Raw genomic sequence first — 12303 nt, 5'->3', positions numbered from 1 at the left:
ATCGTCCTCTCAATAAGCTCACAGCATGGTTAGAAAACAGCCATGTTAAAAAACAAAAAGTAAATACTGTGGTAGGATAGTGCAATCATGGCTGGTATGTTTGTTTGCATATGTGATTTGGTAATACAGTAAAACATAAGGGCAAAAAATCAGACCAAAAGGTCAAGGCAGCTTTTTCAGGGATCATGACATCCATGCTGAGTCTAGAAGGAAGACCAAGAGTGAGGAAAATGAAGAAGGTAGATAAAGTCATTCCAGGGACAAAGGGAGCATGTGCAAAATCACAAAATAGAACAAGTTCAGGATACTATAAGTGGTTAGAATGGTTGAAAAATTGTTCACATGCAAGCACAGAAGGGCATAGGGCAGGACAGGTAAATAGAAACAGATATTAAAAGTTACTGTGGACTATGCCATAACATTTTAACTTTATCCTGAACATTATGGGGAACATTTAGGATTTTAAGTAGGAGATTGACATCACTATGCCTGAAGTAAAATTAAAAATAGAATGGCAGCAATGAGATTCATAATGGAGGAAAGGAAATGAGTTAGGAGGCTACTATATTAACTCGGATGAGAAACAAAGCATTTCTGAAACGAAACAGGTCAGTGGAAATGGGGGAAAGAGGTCATATTTAAGAGATAATAAAAAGACAGACTCTGTAAGATCTAGTGAATACGGCTCAAGGGATAAGTAATAGCCAAGATGTCCTAGCATGTATAGCTGACTGAATGGTGGTGCTATTCATTGAGATAAAGAGTACAGGAGAGAAGAAGATTCAAGGGATTGAGTAGAAATCTTGGTTAGTTACCACACTGAAGTTGATGCATCTGGCAAAACGATAGAGCTACATTTTTTTCTTCTTTGCAAAGAGTACTAGTGCCCTCCAAATACAGAAAAAAGACGTGCTGCATCCCTTCCACAGGCTAGAGAAGTTTAGGCTTAAAATCAAAGGGCTATCAATTAATGGCAGGATTAGAGGCACCAGACACCAACCACCAGGCAGCAGATCAATTGTACAGTCACTGTGATCATAGGGGACTCTGCTTCTAAATCTGAAAATACTTCCCCACATGGGACTCCAAGTCCAGGGTGACAGGAGGAGTAGAACCCAAAAGGGCATGCAACAGAATTCAAACATAAAAGGAAACATGAAAATTTCATGCCATGGAGCCTCTAGAGGAGAAAGAACAATAGAAACCAAGGACCACTATAGGAGATGATAAACAGTCACTCAATATTTTCTCCCATTTGCTATTAGGAAAGGTGCTGATCTTCACAATGTTCATTATCTTCAACACTCTTCTGTATTTTCATTGTTTTCTCCAAGAAACTTTTGTTGCAAATGTAATTACTGCCACTGGACTAAAAATACAGTGAAACCCACAATAGGAATCACCTGTGGGTGTTGTTCAGGGCATGGAGTTGGGGGGAAAAGCTTGAGTCTGAGGGGCAGCTGAGCCTGCTGGACCAGTGTCTGGTCCTTGACATTACCATACCCCAGCAGTGCTTTTTTTTTTCTTATCTGTTTGGAGACAGCTATTAGTCTGAGTCTCACTTGGAAGTAGAACACACCCTTCCTGTGTTTGAAGGAGACATAAGGGGAAAATATTAGGTAGAGTGCAGTACCTGACAAGACATACATCTATGAGAAAGTTGCCTGCAATTGTTATAAACACAAAACAAAATACAAGCACAGAAAGTACAAGCACAGTTCCAAGCCTGGTGGGTGAAAAAAAATTGCCTCACATTTTCCCCTGAGTGTCTGAGTTTGCCAGAGCCTAAAAATTATCCCCCAGGAAGCTCTAAAGTATATTAACAAGGAATACTAAATCTGGAGCCAGACAACCTGGGTTCAAATTCCAGTTCCGCTATTCAACCCGGGAAAATTGCATAAGTTCTTTATGCTTCAGTTTCCTAACATTTAAAAATGTAGATATAATAGTCCACCAGCCTCCAGCCTTAATAAATGAGTTATTAAGTATGAAATGTCTGATTTCCTTAAGTGCTAAGTTTGACAGTTGATATCTCTGACATTTCACTTTGACACTTCTTGTTTTATTTTTATTCTGAAAGTATATCCTCAGTCTTTAAAATGCATGTTTTGGCTTGTGATTACCTTTCAAATTTTTTTCAGAACAATTTTTGTGAAACCATGGATAAGTCAAAGCTTCATGTTATTTTCTAATATGAGTTTGGTCATGAAACCAGTGCTATGAAGACAGCTCAGAAATATCAATGAAGTGTTTAGCAAGGATGTGGCTAATGAATACACAGTATGTTGATCATTTGAAAAGTTTCCTTCTGGTGATTTTAATATTGAAAATGAGCCACGTGGGTGACCTGAGACCAAGGTAGATAATGATGAGCTAAAAGCTGTAGTGGAAGTGAATCCAACTCAACCTATGTGTGAATCAGCAGCAAGGTTTACATTTCCAATATTGTTACTATTCCAACAATATTGGACCATTTGAAACAAATCAGAAAGGTAAAGAAGCTGGATAGATGGGTTCCAATGAATTAAACGAGCATCAGCAAAGAAATATCTCTAAGCTTGCCTTTCTTTGTTGTCACAACATAAGAATGAACCATTTCTACACTATATTGTGATGTGTGATGAAAAATGAATTATTTTTGACAATCGCAAGTGTTCAGCACAAAGGTTGGAGAAAGATGAAGTGCTGAAACACAGTCCAAAACCAAATATTCATCAAAAAAAGCTAATGGTGTCTGTTTGGTGGTCCAGCGCTGCTATTATTCACTATAGCTTCATGAAACCTGGTCAACTGATTATCAGTGGATGTCTACTGCAACCAATTGTATGAAATGATGAGGATGCTTGTGATTAAGCAGCTGAGATTGGTCAATAGAGACAGGCCAATCGTCTTGCAAGACAATGCTCGACCACATGTTGCACAAACAATGCTGCTCAACCTACAGAAACTGGAATTGGAAACTCTCTGTCATCCACCGTATTCACCAGACCTTGCACTGACTACCACTTTTTCCAGGCTTTGGACCATTTCTTGCAAGAAAAAATATTCAATTCTCAACAAACCGTGGAAACCACCTTTCACAATTTTATTGCCACTTGCTCTTCAAGCTTCTTTGCTACTGGCATAAACAAGCTACCTTTAAGATGGCAAAACTATGCCAATAGTTTAGGCCCATACTTTGATTAATTGTACTGCTTCTTGTTTGAGATGTAATAAACTATACTTTTGATTCGAAAGAGGACATTTCGTATTTAGTGACCTAATACAATGTAAAACAGAGCACTGTCAGCTTTACAAGACTGTTTAAGTATCAGTGCCACTACACATGAGGAAAAGGAGTTGGGGACCCTGAAGGCCATGCTTAAAACTCAGCAACGCTGCCACCTAGAGTCCATCCTGAAGGCTTGCCTTGTCAACATGCCAACAGCAGACTCTAGCTTCCTTTATCAGAAATAAGCATTAGCAGTACAGCTGTCCTAAGATACAGAGCACAGATTTCCACTAAGCCAAATAAATAGTTTCCTTAGCAAAAATTTACCTAGTTTGGGGCTTTTCTCTCTTGGGAGTAGCCAAGATCACTCACTCCAACAACTTCTATTCCTACCAGGAGGTCACATCTCTTTTGACTTGTTCAAAATTCTGAATTCTAGAACCTAAAAGTTTTAGATACCTCAAATCATGGAGGACATAAAGCATCACATAGAAATGTGGGGGGGTGTGGGAATAAACCTAAACTCAGAAATGGAAACATAAAAATCTTCTCTATTGCCTGCTGAATTTGGAGCCACTACAGGCTTCTGTCATGATAAAATGGTATCTGGGAATTTTCTGCAGTTCAGGGAAATAATTTCATCTCCATGGTCATTGGCACAGCCTCAAAAATGGCTCACGTCCTGAACCTCTCTGATAACTTTTGCTGTCTGTGTGTTCACGTTGAGCAGCCACTGCTTCCACAAGCTCCATACCCAGATGGCTTTTTGACATGGGCTCTAGTTTGTTTTTCACTTTGGAAAGATTTTTTTCCTCCCAGTAAAAGTACATATATTACTATATTTTTCCCAATGTCAAACAAACCCATTGTACCATGGAACACTACCATGGTCCTATATCACACAAAACTCCTCCCCACCAAGTTTACCATGTTTGATTTAATGTGATACCTCCTTTCATCCAAACTAAGGTTTCCAATCAAGGTGTTTTGGGGTTCTCTTTTCTTTCATCTCCCTCAGTGACAAATACTTTGAGGAAACTTTAAGAAGCATTCCTTTGGTAGAACAAAGGACCACAAGATATGATCCAAAAACAAGGGCCTTTGAGGAGTTTTCAATATAAAGAAGGGAAAATCTAGTTATTAAACAAATATCTCCATTCCATTCAGTCCTCAGAAAGAATAACTAATTCTCAGCCCTCAATGTGAACATCCATTAAATCTGGAGACCTATAAAATGCAAACTCTTCCATATTCCATTCTTTTCTCTCTTCCATTGATTTTTCCCTGACAATAGCACGCTATGATATGCCCACCTTCTTGACTAGTGAATGACAAGAGTGTGAGCATCATACCATTCGTATCCTGCTTCACTAGAGATGGCTCCAGTACCTCACTGGCGAGAAGGCAGCTGGGTCCAAAGCACATCCTCAAGTTAGTGAGGGCATTCCCCAACCCAGGTTGGGGCCAGACACTGGAGATAACCTGGGGCAAGGAGCATGTGAACATGTCAAAGCCCTCAGACAACACTATTGGTCATCATACCTGGGCCAGTCTCCAAAACAAGCTTGGCCCATACCCAAAACTTTGGCTACAGCTTATTAACATATCTCATTCTACTAAATCCCCATCTATTGTTTCTCTCTCTCTCTCTCACTCTCTCTCTCTCTCTCTCTCACACACACACACACACACACACACACATACACACACACACACACACACACACACACACACACACACACACAGGTTAAAATCTCAGCTCCATTCAGGCAAGCAGAGTTAGCTTGTCCTTATTCTTTTCATGCCAACACAACAAGATAAGCTGGCCCTCCTTGCAACACTCTCACCATAACTCTTCTCTTCATTGCCACCTCCCAGATCCCCTTTGTCCCACTTCACTCACTGTAGCTGTAACTTTAACAGAACGCTTTCTTCACTTTTTAAGAAAGTCAGAATACAAAAATAATTCAGGAAGTATTCCAAGAACACAACCATCATAAAAAGCAAGAATTATCTTCAAAGTTCTCCTCCAGAAAGAGTGGTAGCTTGACAGAGAGGCAATGTAACATTCATGGTATACACAGGACTGTAAAGCCACACTCATGAATTCAAATTCCAGCCCTGGCACTTACTAGCTGTGTGACCTTGGAAAATTTCCTCATCTGTGGCTGTTTCTTCATCTGCCACATGGGGATATTAATAGGACGTGCATCAAAAATTTTTTATAAGGATTATGGGTCTTAGCATATCTAAAGTGCTTAAAACAATGCCTGACACACAGTGAGCATGATATAAGTGTTAGCTTTCACTGTTGTTGCTGACAACCAGTGTTATACCTCCTAAAGTAGACAAGTTGAGCTCTGGAAAAACAGACTAGGATTTGAATCCTGACTCTGTCTCTCACGAATTGTGTGGCCTTGGACAAGTTAAATGATCATAATAATGACACCTACCTTTTAAGATTTTATTAGGATTAAATGAAAAAATAACAATAAATGTATACTACTCAAAAACTCCTAGCTATTATTAGCACTAGAAGCTCTCCCCAAGGTATAAGGGAAAGGGGGACTAAACCAAAACAAATAAATAAAAATGTAAAAACTGATGAAACCCATGCAGTTTCTAACTGTGTAATTGTTTAAACTAGGGAGTTACACCAAGAAAGCAAGCTAGGGGTGGGAGAGAATGGGACAGGTAGGAATTAACAAACCACAGTGTAATCGTTTCCAAAATCTCAGCCTCTTCCCCCACTAGTTCTATGTAAATCCAAGCTCTTCTCCTGTTCCAACATTTAAAATTGCCTGCTCATCACTATGTATCAAATAAAAAGCAATTGTGGATCCCAACTGGCAATTCTAGTACAAAGGGTCCTGAGTCTTAAAATGAGCTTTTCAAAATTATTCAGTCATTAAAAAAAAATTTATTTGGATACTATAGTATAAAATTAAGTTAGATTGTCTAAATCACTTCTTTCATTTTATAGATAATGTAATTAAAACCAAGAGGGATTGAATAATTTGCCCAGAGTCACAAGATTAATAAGTAGCAGAACTAAAGTTAAATTAACCCATATCTCTAATTCCTAATTCACTGGTCTTTCACCTACATATGTTGCTTGTTTCTCTCCTCTCTGTCTCTTTTTTAATCTTGTACCAGAAAGATGTCTCTCCTCTTTTATTGATTCATCTCTTTGGAATGTACGTGTCTGTTTATCCCTGGGAAGGTGAAACTAGCACATACAGAGAGTGGAATTAAATGCAGGAACACAGAAAGTGGCCATGCTTCATTAAGAGCAAATGGAGTAAACCTATGTGTAGCAGAGCAACGATTTCGCCATAGCTATCTGATTTTCCATCTTACAGAATCTGTGTGTTCCTTGCTCAAGCCTCATTAAAAGTTGCTGTTGGTTCACTGGGGTAATTTTAAAAGTTTGGAAGACAAGGGCTAAAGTTATTGCCCTACACATGAGAACTTAATTGCACTCGAGGTTCGTTGACCTACTTACTTTCTTCAAACATTTTGTGCCTATGGTAATGAGAACTTGAAATAGACCCTAGTCAGTAGGAAAGACAGCGTCATCTGCTTTTCAATTAAATTATCCAGCTCAACAATTTCTTATTTACACCAATGTTACCACCAGATGGAGGGGAGGACCTCTCATATCTATAGTTGACACTTTATTTTCTTTTCCAGATTCTAAGCCCTTACTATTTTTCTCGTTCCAATTTGCTAAGGGAAAAAGTTCATTTTCTTATTTGAGAAACATAATTTCCTGGTAAGGGCAAAATTAAAAACCTTACTAAAGTAAACATCTTTCTAAATGTTGTTTTCAAAACAACCAACCTTAAACATTTCATTATGACTGCTTTTCAGAATAAATATCTATATAAATTGCATTTTATCCATGCTATAAGCAAAGAAATAAAACTGTAAATATAATGTTTTGTTTTTAAAATATACAGTTTAGAATCATGCAATACTAATTTTTTTTCTAACAGAGATAATGCATTTTGTTTTCATTGTTAGCATGAGCAAAAGTGAGAACCAAATTCCCACAGTGATGTTTATAATGCTAATATTGCAGTACCTGCTAACCACCAGATATGGGTGCCATAGCATCATCTTCCTTATATTAGGGCATCTTCAACTGGCTTTCATGTCATGACTCAAAAATGAAGGTACACACACTAATCAAAGGACTCTAAATTCCAGGCCAAACAAAACACCTTTCTCCTCTCATTTACTAGAAACTTAAAGAAAGGGAAAACTTAAGGAAAGGGAAAACTTAAAGAAAGGGAAACTTAAGGAAAGGGAAAAATTTGAATAAAGTAGAACCCAAGAAAACACCTTTGATGAGACTCACTTGAGAAGTCTCAGTCTAGATTCAGATGACTTCTGGGTCTCATTTTGGACTCCTCACAGGATTCATCGAGCTTCAATGAAAGCACCAAGAAACTGTCCTCCTCATCTTCACATAGAATGTTTAGGCTAATCTAAATACACATGTGAATGAAGAAGCAGAGCAATATATAACTGCCAGTCTAACTCACAGAAATAAATTTATAAGGGATTATTTACTTCACACATCATCCTATAATTAGTTCACAAATATCTCCCTCCCCAACTTTCCCAACACAATACCTAACATAAGAACTATGTCTAAATAATATTATGAATACATTTCATTCACAAAGGATCGCAATTGGGTCTGAAGGCCTCTAGGTTTCTCAAGCCAATTCTAAGACTAGAACAACCTGCCACATATATTCCAAATCCCAAGTGCCTCCAATATAACACTGTCTTCTGTGCTCCAAGCTCTGTACTCTAGCAATAAGTAATACAAACCCCACATCCTTTGGGACACCAAGATGCCTGCTTTTTCGTTATGACTACTTTTTGAGTTCCCAAGACTTTTTTGCTCATTAAGCAGTACTCCAATTAATGTGTTCAGTCAAAAGGAACCAGCCAGAAAGGAGCAAACTTAAATTCCACAGAACTCACATCTGATCAAAAGATACCCTTCCCAAGGGTTCCTCAATAGCCCAGCCACCAGCAATCACCCAGGGGACATAATAGATATAAGTTTGCAGGGCACCAGGCAAAATGGCCTCCTAGCCCTCAATGGTGTCAAAATGCAGATGTCTTCCAAGGCCTTCATTTCCTAATCTGAGAATAACTCTGTGTGTGTGTGTATGTGTGTGTATACAGACATATATGTACATATATATTCAATATAACTACATATGTAGAAAATTTTATGAAGTTTATTACATATTTATCATATTTCTGTGTCTTACATCAAATCCCTCCTATTCACATAACAGCAATAGAGATTATCTTGCCTCTCCCTATTCTTAGTCCACGTAAGTGGATCTGGCCCCTGGCTCTGGGCTTACATGTGCCTCAGGCCCTGCTCATCAGAGCATCACAGAGTGATTTAATTTAGGAATGAGCATACGACCCAAGCTGTAAAGTCAAAGAAACTCAATCCCAAAGATATTTAACTATAATTTTAGCAAAGAGAAAAAGGGAGAGAGTGGTGGTAGAGGAGAGTGTGGCTGGTTGGCTTCCCTAAAATGAAATTGATGCAGAGGAAAGAAAAAAAAAAGCTGATAGGTAAAGAGAAACTAAATCTTGAGGACCTTGTTTTAGCCCTCAAACATAGCTGTGCAAGAAGGCTGACCTACACCTGGAATTTTCAGTTAAATGAGTCAATAAACTCCTTTTTCCCTTTAAGCCAGATTATATTACATGCAACAGAGTCCTTTCTACATAATTTTATTAAATTTTTTTATCTTTATTCAAGTCATACTTTCCAGGTGAATCATAGTGAAAGCTTTTCAAAAAAGGCTAATTTTATTAATGAGTACCCGCAAATGGGTACACAGTACACATATCGTATAAGCACAAGTAATTTATCTTTCTTCCCAAGAAAAAAAATGGAGTAATAATATTAAGATCAGTTAGAGAATTACTCTTTTTTTATATCTTAGATTCAACCAAAAAGGTTGCTTTGGAACACATCTGAAAATTTTCAAAATAGCATTAAAATTTTGGGATATCCAAGCCAAGAAAACATCTTTCTAATAATAATAATGCCTGTCGGAATTTCTACCAGAAACAAACAAAAAAATCAAAAGACTATACATTAAGCAGTAATAGCTTTATCTGAAACACGTAAGACCTCCACCATTGTTGTTTTGCTCTACAGTATGACAAGTCCTACCTTGTTGACATTCTAAAAGGAATGAGAATGTGGAGAAATATAATCCTTTCCATTCTAAAAAGGAAAATATTTGCATCTACGCTAATAATTTTCTGTCAAGTTAAGAAAAACGATCGTTCTCATTCTTTGTGTGCTCTCCAAAGCTGGCACAGAATGTGTAGCAAATAAAAAAAAAAATGTTTAGAAGAGCTCGTTTTTATGCACTACAGATTCTAACCTTGTCTCCAAGAGCCAAGGTTGATGCGTCCCATGCCAAATTAAATCTAAGATGTATGCAGTAATGAAAAGGGTAGCATTCCATGAAAAATTCCACTTTTCAGTTAAAGTAGCTAAGGTTTATTAAATATGCAAAAATTACAATGTCAATATAACTTTGCAAATTAAGATTTTCTTTTTAAATGTTTAAGCACTGCACTGTAAAGAATGAAACAGCTGAAGACTTTCACAGCTTGTTACCTGTATCTTTTTCGCAAAGAACCTGCACTAATAAATAAGCCATACACTTCTCAAAGATAAGGGATTTTTGTTCATATTCCAGTGAGCAGTTTACTGAATATATCTGAACAAATTGTCTTTGTTCAATGACCCTGACTAATTCTCCTGCTAGTTGTATCAGTGTTACAAACCTTGGTATCCTGTGATTCATAAGCATCATATTTTTGAGCTGGTATATCCTCTCATGCAGTTGATCATTGAGCACAAAGACGTTTTGTATTAACATGCATCTTATTTTTTAAGACTGAGGTTTGCAAGGGCTTAAGGAACCTGAAGGCAATAATATAAAACATCTGAAATAAGCATGCATTTGAATACAGACAGTACCAATAACTGATTTTTTTTTCTTTTTAAATAACTTTTACTCTTTCTGATGATAAAGGTAATAAAGTTTCAGTAGGAGAATGTAGAAAATACAGAAAAGTATATAAAATAAAAATCTCTTGTAATCTCTACATCTAAAGATATTAAGATTCTAAAAACACGATTCTTTCAAAAATGTTAAAATCTAGGGCGGGGGAATCCTTCCAGGCTTTTAAATATGAAATAGATAACTTTTTTCAAAATTGAGACTATGTGCTAAATACTATTTTGTATTCTTTGGGGGGTTTTTTCTTTTTTTTTTTTTTTGTTTTGTTTTCATGTCAGACAGGTAATGTGCCAACATGGTAACAAGGTTTGAGGTAGGCACATCTCACACATAAGTGTGAAAACCCAATCATCAAGCTTAATATTCTTTTTTATATGTATCATGAACATTTCCTTACATCATTGATTATAAAATATGATCACTAACAACATGATAATATACTGACTTCTTCAGTTTAAAATATTTTTTATGAAGGACTTAATGTCTGCCAGGCACTATGCTAAACTCTCTCTGTACACAGCTCTGAATGGACTCTCACGGAGAGACAGAAACTAAACCATGAATTACATATATGAATACTCTAATAGCTATTTTTTAAAGAGACACACAAGGTCCTATAAGAACAAATAATGTAGGCATTCCGCTTAATCTGGGAAATCAGGAAAGGCTTCCCTGCAAAAGCCCAATTAGAGATGGTGACTGATGGCAGAGTAGGAGTTATGTTAGGTGAAGAGAAGAGCAGAAAGTAAGCAAACGCAACAAGATGTGTGGAGTCCCCGAACTAAGAAGAAGCTCCAGAGTATTTGAGGAACAGAAAGGTCAGAGTGGTGGAAAAGTATAATGCTGGCAGGGCGTGGGAGTGTAGCAGATTAGGCTGGCAGAGGAGTCAGGGGTGGTTTCCCAAGGTCTTTTAGGACATATTAAGGACCATGAGTTTTATCCTAAAAGCAACGAGAAACAAAATGAAGGGATTTATGCTGGTGAGTAATATGATCAGATTTGCATTTTAAAAAGACTTCTTTGGCTGCTAGGCAGATAATGAATTATGGGAAAACAAAGTAGAAGCTAAGAGATAATAAGAGAACAATTGCAATAATTCAGGCTAGAGTTATTGGTTAGGACCAAAACAGACAAGTGGAAAGACAGTGAAACAAACATATTCAAAATATATTTTGGAAGTAGAATCAGCAGGACTTGGTGATGGACTCCATGTGGGAGGTAAGTTAAGAGGCTGATGTTAGGATACTTCACATGTTTTTAGCTTGAAAAACTGAACAATTAAGGCCCCATTTACTAAATTGAGACAGAATGGTAGAGGAAAAAATGTGAAAGGAATAATCAACCACCCAACTGGGAAGACAACAAATTTGAGCTGTCCATGAGACCCCAAAGTGAAAGATGTCAAATTAACAGTTGGATACACAGAGGAATTTGGTTCTCAGAAAAGGACCTGGATAAGAGACTAAGTTTTGAAGTCATTAACAAATAGATGGTATCTATTATAATTTCTTCATAATCAGTGATATATTTTAGGAAGAGTATGTAAAGTAAGCAAAGAAGTGCAGTGGGGACTGAAACAGATATCAAAAAGGGACAAAGTCTACACAAAAATATTATAGAAAGGAATGGAAAGATTGGTAAGAGCAAAACTAGGGTAGCATAGCATCAAGGAAACCAGAAAAGAGAATGTTCTGCAGACAGAAAATGATCTTACGTGTCAATGAGAATTAAGTATAATGGTGGCTGAAAATGATCTACTGGATTTAACAACACAGAATCCACAGTGATATCAGTAAGAGTTTAGGTAAAAAGTAGGGGCAGAAGTCTAATGAAAGTAGTATAAAAGTGGATAAGGGATGAGGTAATGACGATAGCATATGTACACAACTTCTTTAAGAATCTTGGCTGTAAAGAGCATTACAGAAAAAGAGAGGTGAGTTGAAGGAAAAATGTGTTTGTTCTATTGCTTATTTGTTATTTGTTTTAGAAAATGAGAGACTC

The 12303-nt window shown here is 37.1% G+C and overlaps 1 non-coding gene across 1 annotated transcript; it reads right to left on the bottom strand.

The window, feature by feature from the left end:
• Positions 1–10574: 10574 nt before the first annotated feature.
• Positions 10575–10682, bottom strand: LOC123630963. Its single transcript, XR_006732887.1, has one exon. It is a non-coding gene; the product is annotated as a small nucleolar RNA U13 (small nucleolar RNA).
• Between the last annotated feature and the right edge of the window lie 1621 nt (positions 10683–12303).

This window comes from Lemur catta, chromosome 1 (assembly GCF_020740605.2).
Source record: "Lemur catta isolate mLemCat1 chromosome 1, mLemCat1.pri, whole genome shotgun sequence".
NCBI lineage: Eukaryota > Metazoa > Chordata > Mammalia > Primates > Lemuridae > Lemur > Lemur catta.
The sequence above is the reverse complement of the archived record's forward strand: the minus strand, read 5'-3'. Positions and strand labels throughout refer to the sequence as shown.